Here is a 10,000-nt window from a genome sequence, read left to right on the forward strand (position 1 = left end):
CTGGTCTAAAGCCATACACGATCTCAAAAGGGGAGAGATTAGTAATAGAGTGCCTTGCATGGTTATAAGCAAACTCAATGAAAGGCAAGCAACTCAACCAATTTTTAAGATTCTTACCCACCGTAGCCCTCAATAACTGAGAGAGTGTACGGTTTACTACCTCGGTCTGTCCATCAGTTTGTGGATGGCAAGTGGTCGAGAAAAGGAGCTTGGTTCCAAGCTTTTTCCACAATGTCCTCCAGAAGTGGCTGAGAAATTTTGTGTCTCGGTCGGACACGATGGTACGAGGCACTCCATGTAAGCGCACCACTTCCTTGAAGAAGAGATCAGCGGTTTGGCTTGCATCATTGGTCTTGGAACACGGAATGAAGTGTGCCATCTTGGAGAACCTGTCGACTACAACAAAAATAGAATCCTTGTGTTCTATCTTGGGCAAGCCCAGCACAAAGTCCATAGACAGGTCGACCCACGGTGCAATAGGAATAGGTAAAGGCATGTGTAATCCATAAGGATGCGACCTGGATTTGGTTTTGAGACAGACAGTGCACTTGGCGCAAAGACTCTCGACGTAGCGCCTCATCCGGGGCCAATAGAAGTGGTCGGACAGGACGCTCAGAGTTTTGTCCCGACCGAAATGCCCCATCAACCCACCCCCATGAGCTTCTCTGGTCAGTAGATCTCGCATGGAACCATGAGGAATACACAGGCGTTTCTCCTTGAAGAGGAACCCGTCCTGCTGATAGAATGGACCCATGGCCCCCTTAGCCGTGTTACTGTAAAGCTCAGAAAAGTCAGGGTCAGTTTCATAAGACATTTTGAGTTGCTCAAAACCCATGATCTTAGCCTCCATGGTGGTAATGAGTGTGTGGCGCCGGGATAGGGCGTCGGCCACTATGTTGTCCTTTCCCTTCTTGTACTTGATCACATAAGGGAAAGTTTCCACGAACTCCAGCCACCTAGCATGCCTCTTCTTGAGTGTTGTCTGGCCCCTCAAATGCTTAAGAGTCTCATGATCTGTATGAATAATAAACTCTTTAGACAAAAGATAATGTTGCCAAGTTTCAAGCGACCTTACTAGAGCATATAGCTCTTTATCATAGGTGGGGTAATTGAGGGCGGCTCCACTCAATTTCTCACTGAAAAAGGCCACTGACCGGCCTCCTTGGGTCAGCACGGCTCCTATTCCTATCCCTGAAGCATCACACTCAATCTCAAAAGGTTTATCAAAGTTAGGAAGAGTTAAAACCGGTGCATGTGTCAAGCTATATTTAAGCCTGTTGAAAGACTCCTCTTGGGCAGGGCCCCAAGCAAAGGTTACATTCTTCTTGATCACGGAGGTCATTGGGGCGGCAATGGTACTGAAGTCCTTCACAAATCGTGGATAGAAACTGGCCAGTCCATGGAAGCTGCGGATATGTCCGATCGTGGTCGGAGTCGGCCAGTCTTGTATCGCCTTGATCTTCTCTTCATCAACCTTCAGTCCCTGTGAACTCACAACAAAGCCTAAAAATACCAACTGATCAGTGCAGAATACACATTTCTTAAGGTTAGCATAAAGGCATTCTTGCCTTAAGGCTTTCAAAACCTGCTCTAGGTGTCCCATGTGTTCAGTTAAAGACCTGCTGTAAATCAAGATATCATCAAAGTATACAACCACGAATTTACCAATGTAAGGTCGGAGGACCTCATTCATGAGTCTCATGAAGGTACTAGGGGCGTTGGTAAGGCCAAACGGCATCACCAGCCACTCGTATAGACCTTGCTTGGTCTTGAAGGCAGTTTTCCACTCATCTCCTTCCTTCATGCGGACTTGATGGTATTCACTCCTGAGATCAATCTTAGAAAACACAACAGACCCACTCAGTTCATCCAACATATCATCTAATCTGGGTATAGGGTACCGATATTTGATGGTTATGTTGTTGATGGCTCGGCAGTCCACACACATGCGCCACGTCCCATCCTTCTTAGGCACTAGTAAGACCGGGACCGCACAGGGACTAAGGCTCTCGCGGATGTAGCCTTTGTCCATGAGATCTTGGACCTGCCGCTCCAGTTCCTTGGTTTCCTCAGGGTTGACACGGTAAGCAGCTCGGTTTGGTAGTGGCGCGCCGGGTACAAGGTCTATCTGATGTTCTATGCCACGGACAGGGGGTAAACCGGCTGGAATCTCATCAGGAAAGACATCCTTGTAACGTCCCATGAGGTCTTGTACTACGTCCGGTACTTCAGGAGCTTCTAGACCTGCATAGCAACCTTCCTTAAAGATCATTAGTAGCACCTGTGTCTCACGTTGTAATGATTTAAGCACTTGTCCGGAAGTCATGTATAGGTTAGTGTTACTTACCTGGCCGGACTGCGTCATGGCCTTTTGCATATCATGAACTTCTTGAGGGCTGAGAGGTGCTAGGCTGTGCTTCCTGTTGTTGTGGACGAAGCTATAGATGTTGGTGCGTCCATGGTGAAGAGTCTCCTTGTCAAACTGCCACGGCCTTCCTAGAAGTATATGGTCGGCTTGCATGGGCACAACATCACACTTGACCTGGTCTTGGTACTTGCCAATACTGAATGACACAACAACTTGTTCGGCAATCTTGAGCTCAGTCTCATCATTGAGCCATTTGAGACGGTATGGCCGAGGATGGGCAGTTTTTACCAGCCCTAGCTTATCAACAAGATACTTGCTAGCCACGTTAGTACAAGATCCGCCATCTATGATCAAACTACATACCTTGTGATCAACACTACATCTTGTGTGAAAGATGTTCTCTCGCTGGATGGTCTCTGGATCAAAGAGGGTACTAAGAGCTCTCCGGGTCACTAGCAGCTCGCCGGTCTCCGGGTAGTCGGTTACTTCTTCATCAGAGATCACTGCCGCGGCCTCTGCCTCATCTTGGGATTCATACTCGCCATCCCCCTTTAGGACCATCACTCGTTTGTTTGGACAATCCCGAGCGTAGTGGCCCTTGCCCTGACACTTATAACAAATGATATCACGAGTACGTAATGTTTGGGCTTGAGTCTTACCCTGCTCCGATTTGGATGCATTAGACGATTCAGCCTGGTTTGTCTTGAATCGGCTCTCAATCTCAATTGTCTTGCTCTTGTCGCCTTGCTTTGAGCCCGGTTGAGTCCACGCAGGTTTGCTGCGGTTGGTGCTGGCCGTCTTGCGCTTGATGTGCTGCTCGGCTTGCGTAGCAAAGTGCAGCAGGTCATTGAAGTCTTCATACTGTTGCCTCTTCACCTTGCGGGCAATGCGGTCTTGCAGCCCTTCCAGAAATTGGGACATCATTGTCTCTTCGGGCTCGTCGGTCTCAAGCTTATTCCTAAGTGCCTCGAACTCCTCAAAGTACTCCTCCACAGTCTTAGTTCCCTGCGTAAGTTTACGAAAACGTTTTAGCACATCACGCTGGTAGTAAGATGGAATGTACCTCGCGCGAAGCTTGGTCCGCATATCGGTCCAATTACGCGCTCTCCACACTGGCCCGGACTTGGCAACGTCTTGATCCCACGACGAAAGAGCATTGTCCGTCAGCTGGGCTGCTGCTAGGGCAACCTTCTTAGCCTCACTATATTGGTAATAGTCGAAGATGTACTCCATGCGCTTCTCCCACACGATGTAGGCATCCGGATCAACCTTGCCAGCAAATGTTGGGGGATGAAGCTTAAGCGCCTTGCCTCCCAACCAAGGCTCTTCCTCCTCTCGGTCTCGACCTCCTCTACGGTCGCGGCCTCCTCCTACTTGGGCCCGGGGTCCTCGCGCGTTCCTCCTCCCACCCCGGTTTGGCCTCTCTTCGTCCTGACTGCGCGTATCATCGGTACTGTCCTCGTCCGAGTCAGTGTCATGCGGGTCAGGCTGATTCCTTCCTGGTGGCCGAGGTCCGTTGGGTCTGCCTCCCTGCCGTAGCTGAGTAAGCTCGGCGGTTATAGCCCTAAAACTTGCCCTCAACTCTTCATTGTCGGCTAGGAGCTGAGCGTTTATAGCTTGATCTTGACCTACATCTCCCATAGTTTCTCTGAAAAGATACTCAAAGAAAATTAGAGGCAAGAGGGATTAAATAGTAGCTTGGGGTTGGATACTTGAGTATCGACCAAGGCAAAAAAAGTAAATGCTAAAATTTAGGAATAAAATCGAATCAAGTTGAAAAAGGAAAGATGAATTTTTTTTTTTGATTTTCGAAAACATGGAAAGAAAGTAAAACTTCTTTTTAAAAAAAAAAAAATAGAAAACTTGGAGAACAATCCGAAAATTTTTTAAAAAAAGGAAAGTAAATATTTTTTTTTTTTGAATTGTGACGGCTAGGGTTCAGAAAGAACTGAGTTTCACAGGAAACTTCAGCTCTGATACCAAAATGTTGTAGGCATGGGTCGGAGGGTCGAACGGACGGACGGACGGACGGATGACCGATCCGCGGTTCAGCCTTGCCTCGGATGGATAGTACTGGCCGGCTCGTCTCTTGCTTGGGATCGATCAAAAGATAGAGAAAAGAGTAGATTGGCGGATGGAATCTGCTGCTGGATGCCTAGGTCGTATGTCTCTCTCAGCAAGATGCCTAGGTCGGATAGGAAGATAGATATGGTTCCGGCTCTTGTTGGACGTATGTCTCTCTCAAGATTCAGACAAGGAATGGAATGGATCGATGGACGCCACAAAGAACAATGGATCGGCTCTTTGATATGTCACTCGGCTGCTCTTAATGTTTCACACAACTGAAAGACTTAGGGTTTCTTTTCTAAAGCAAAAACGATTTCATAAAAAGACTTAGCCGAAAAGTTGGCAACTACAAGGGTTTAAATAGATGTTCCTTACTGGACTTTAAAGAATAAAAGGGCCTAGACAAATGGCCAAAGTCTTAACCGAAATAAAATAAAGAAAACAATAGACCGGTCGCGGTTTGAGATGTCCGGATCAGAACTCATAGTATGCTTGCTTGTTGCCTCATTAAAACCATTCGGGAAAACCCAGTGGGACAAAACCTCGATAAGGAAAAAGAGTACAATGTTGTAAAAGAAGGGTTTGAGACTGAATATTTCGTGCTTATTATTAATCATCAAAAGGGGTTCCTTATATAAGGATTACAAGATAGAGATAAATGCAAAGAGTGCTTATCCTAATCCTACATGAAATAGGAAATCTACTAAATACATAAATGGTAAGATAACATCTATAAGGAAAAGGAAAGGGTTTCCTTTTCTCTTCAAGCTTGTGGCCGCCTCTCTCTCTCCTGAAGTCGGCTCTCTCTCTCTCCTCTTGGACACGGCCGTGGTCGGGCCTGATCATGGCCATTGGGCCTTCTTCTCTTCTTGTCTTGGTTAATGGCAATCCACACATGTTTTATAACACTCCCCCTTGGATGCCATAACCATACAGGATTTGTAGTACGCTTAATGTTGCCTCATTAAAACCTTATCAGGAAAACCCAGTGGGACAAAACCATGATGAAGGAAAAAGAGTACAACACGCACTACTCCCCCTGATGTGAACCTCGGTGTAGGTTCTACATACTACGTATCTTGATGCGTGATCTATCCTGTAGGTATAGGATGGGAGTAATCGGTCAGTTTCATTACTGAACCGTAATTGAGACCACTTAGACCTCTTAGGTCGTTTCTCATGTCCTTTGACATTGAGTGTCCCGGTAAAGCATGTGTGCTAAACAATATGAATCACAATGTCCTCGGGGATCACTTGTTGGTCTTTATAAAACGTGCTTTGCATGTGTCCATGGTCTAGACGTGTTTGTCTACTTTCAAACTCTTTACTTTGGCGATTTATATTTACCATTTGACCATGTTTCAATCTGGCTGATCCATGTCCAGTTCATAGACCACGTCTATACATGTCTACTAATTGTCTCATGAGTGTTCAAGATCAATGATCATTGCTGTGGCTCTTAAGCCGAACACACTCATGGATATGGACATTGATTCCTTTGCCTTAGGTAATGCCATATGATGGCGTCTCATGACCTTAGTTTCTGTGGATCATAACACATGCTAAGTATATATTATTAGGTCATGGATTTTGACTTCACTGGCTTACAACACTTTTGGTATCCGACCGGGAAGGGTAGATATAATATCTCCTCTTAACCTCACGACAAAGTCTTGTGCAGGTTATACAGCAGCAGTAAACTATTCTTGCTATGCCGGATCCTTAAGGGATCTTATGTCGAATTACAACCTGTTGGTTGATCTTTTATACTAGCCGTGATCAAAGGATATGAGCCAGACGTCCTTGGTAGAAGGGGCCGGACGCCCTTGGATGGACAGAGCCGGACGCCTATAGCCTGAGGGCTGGACGCTTTTGGCCAGAGAGCCGGATGCTCTTAGCTGGTGTGCTGGACGTTTTTTTGTTTTTAGTCAGTCATCCACATAGATTTCATTCTATATTTACTAACCTCCTTTAGGTTTAGTATAAGCAGAAGGAATTTCTTTATAAATTCTCATATGTATATGGACTGTTATTGGATTGTCTTTTACACAACTCCAAGATCAATGATCATGTGTGATCAATTTCCTTTTACTATATGCAGCTGCTTTTGCTTTAGTCCATGAATCAGCTTAGGAACAAAGCTGTCCTCTTATCTTATCCAGTGATCTATATTCTGCTTACTACATCAGTATTGTATCTATTTTCTTTCTTATGACCAGACTTGGTTTAATATCGAAAATCTGTAGCAGCAATCACCACATAGGAGTTCATCTCCTTATAATCTGTTCCTTTGATCTCTGTGAGTACCTTGTGTTAACAAGCTATGATCTAATCTTGTTAATATGAAGACATGGACACTCTAGGCCACGTGATCATGTGTCTTCTCTCACGGTTTCTTTATCTCACAAGATCCATCTACTTCACGGGTTTATCAGATGGCGTTTCTGTATATGTATATGGCCAATATGCTCATCTCTCTTTAGATACATTGAACCTCCACGTCTATCTTTCTAATCTTTCTAATCTTTATGATTCTATGATTGTATGATGAGTACTCATTCGTGGGTTCATAATCGTCGCTTATCTCTTTATGTTCAAGTGCTATTCTCTTATGCATCTTTGTATTCATGTGTGTGTGTGTCGACACCTTCATGTAGTTCCAATATGTTCCAGACATGATCTGATCACTTTGAGATTTCATTATCCAGGACCTTTGTTACCTAGTAGCTTGGCGTCCCAAGACTACATGGTTTGGTACCTTAGATGTGTAGCTGCGCAGCCTTTTCTCAATGTCTGGTACGGTTTCTCTTATCATGACCTCGGATCTGTCTATGCACCTTTCTCTTCTCTTTCTATCCGAGGTTCCTTTATCCTTATGGAACACTTGGTCTATCTTGTATAGCCTCTATAGCAACTTGATTATGTCCCTTCTAGGACGTTTCATTTGGTGCTAAGCTGGTTATTACTTAGTCATTCTTTTCGGGTCAGTGTCTGGCATCTCGATTAGCTTCTCAATTGGCTATCTTTATATTATCTTACTTTGGACGTCTTATATCATATTTTCTAGTCCGAGGATCTTGCCAAGACAATGATGGTTAAAACCATTCTTATCATTCCTATACTCTTTCTTTATCCAGCTTATAATCTTTCTCCTTTAATGTTTGGATAGTCGGATGCTTTTGGTCATGCAATCCGTACCTGGCCGCTATTTTAATCACCCATGTTTTGGCTCAAGCTTTCTTTGAATTCGTGGGAGAAAGTATTACTCCTATCCAACATATATTCCCAATCCTCTTCTGAGGTTCCATCTTAGACGGCACACATATGTATGTGGTGGTTTATTTCAAAATCTCTTAAGATGGTATGTCTGGTTTTAATGACCCGTATTCATTCTTTAGATGGGAATATCTATGCTCACTTATATGGCCTGATGCATATGATCTTATTATCATTCTGTACATGTAAATTCATTATGTCCCCAAGCATATAGGTAATGGCCGAACCTTTTATAGGTAATGGCCTTTCGGTCGGTTATGGCCTTTGTGGCCAGGCCGTTGTCTCTTATGGTCTCTTCAGCCTCTTTGGCCGAGTCATGGACTGTGTGCGGCCAAGGCTGCACTATGCAGACAAGTCACGGCCAAGTCATGGCCAAGTTGTTTATAGGTGATAGCCTCTTTGGTTTGGCCGTTTGTATCATGGCCTCTTTGGTTTGGGTAATGGCCCTTTATGGGCGAGTAATGGCCAAGCCATATAACATGGTCTTTAGACCATAGTACACGAACTTGTAGTATTGATCATGGGTTTATCCTCTCTCCCCCTCATGACCATACTATAAGGTCGTGGTGCTTTGGGATTATTAAGCCTAATGAGTTTCCCTTTTGTGTACATGTTTCACAACGTGAGATCTTTACGGGATAACTCTGTGCCTTTTCAATTTCTTTGCATCAAGTTTAAACTTTAGGATGGCTAATCCTATCATGCCATATAGTGTAATTTCGTGGGCTATGTCTTGATGGTCACCACATCTCTTGCCTTTCTTCATACTGATCTTGTAGCATAGTTTAAATCAGTAGAGATCATTGGTATAGTCTCGATCACTTTCTTTCAAGGTCTTAGGCGATTTTTCTTTCAAAATCTGAAGGAACTTGTTTCCTTCTAGTTTGTCCATTATTTCTTATTTTGGAAACCATTCATTATAACTTCAATGGACCACGTTTTCTTTGGGTGTATATAATGCCTTATAGGCAAATGCCTTAGCCATAGTTTCTTTACTATGCTTACTATACCATTCATGATTTCTTGGTTTTATGCCCTTTAGGCAATACTTTAAAACATCCATATGTTCAAGTAAGATCAGGCAAGATTTAATAAACTCAAGACCAATTCTATTATTATATATGAAACGTGAATGATCCTTTAAAGCAAACACAAATGCAATCATAGAGCAATAAGACTAGTTGTATCGAAATTTGGTCTCTGCCAGAAGCAGTCATGCGATTAGGTCAGTATAAGTGGTGAAACCTTTTATTCTATACTGTTGTTGCAGTATGACATTTAACACATGGAATGTGGAATAGGACTTCTCTAGTAACTCTTTCTTGTTTACTACTTCACCACAAAGTCTCAGCATTGAGACTGTCTTAAACAAGACTGAGTTGTACTCATCCATGACTTTGTAATCCAAGAATCTTAGATTCTTCCAGTCATTTCTAGCCTTTGGAAGCAACACCGTTTTATGGTGGTAATTTCTATGCTGTAAAGCATCTCCAAAGTCTAGTGGATTTTCCATAGTGATGTACTGATCTTTTAGACCTTCAATGAGATGATGGAATCATGTACCAATTCATTCTCATTGTTGTCCTTGGTGATTATATCACCAAGTCCCTTTTCGATATCTGAGTCACATTGTTATTTAAAATTTAGGTTCATAATGTGGTCATGCAGCCGCATGATATTTAACAAGCTCGGCCACAAACAAGTCCTTACGCATCTATGAAAACAATCGATCATGGTGTGAGTCAGGTCACACGGCCATGTTAGTGTGATACAGCAATCTTAGAGATTGGTTCATGTTATAATCTGGTTTATATATCCATCCGGATATAAGGCCATACGGCTTTGCAATGTAATGCCTTAGACTTTCACGATTATTATGTGATACAACGATCTTAAAGATCGGTTCATGATGCAGTCCGGGTCATATGTGATCATCCGGATGCTAGGCCACACGGCCTCTTAGATATGTATTAAGCCACACGGCTTTTAATCTATCAAGGGCACAAGGCCACGTGTGTGTGCAATGCATTAGACCTTACGGTCGTCCAATATGATTCATGACAAAACACAATGCCACACAATACATATCAAGTTTACCAATTTCAAGGTTGGTAATGTTTCAACTAGATTTTAGGATCAATCAATCTAGCAACCTAACTCTCATTCAATAAAAATATTAAAACTTTTCAATCCTTTAAAGTTTTAAGGTTTCAAGGCCTTTAGAATTTTAAAATCGAGATTAGGGTTTTAAAACTTTCAAGTAACCGATTAAGGGTTTCAAGGCCTTTA

This window comes from Brassica napus, unplaced genomic scaffold (assembly GCF_020379485.1).
Source record: "Brassica napus cultivar Da-Ae unplaced genomic scaffold, Da-Ae ScsIHWf_265;HRSCAF=440, whole genome shotgun sequence".
Classification (NCBI taxonomy): domain Eukaryota; kingdom Viridiplantae; phylum Streptophyta; class Magnoliopsida; order Brassicales; family Brassicaceae; genus Brassica; species Brassica napus.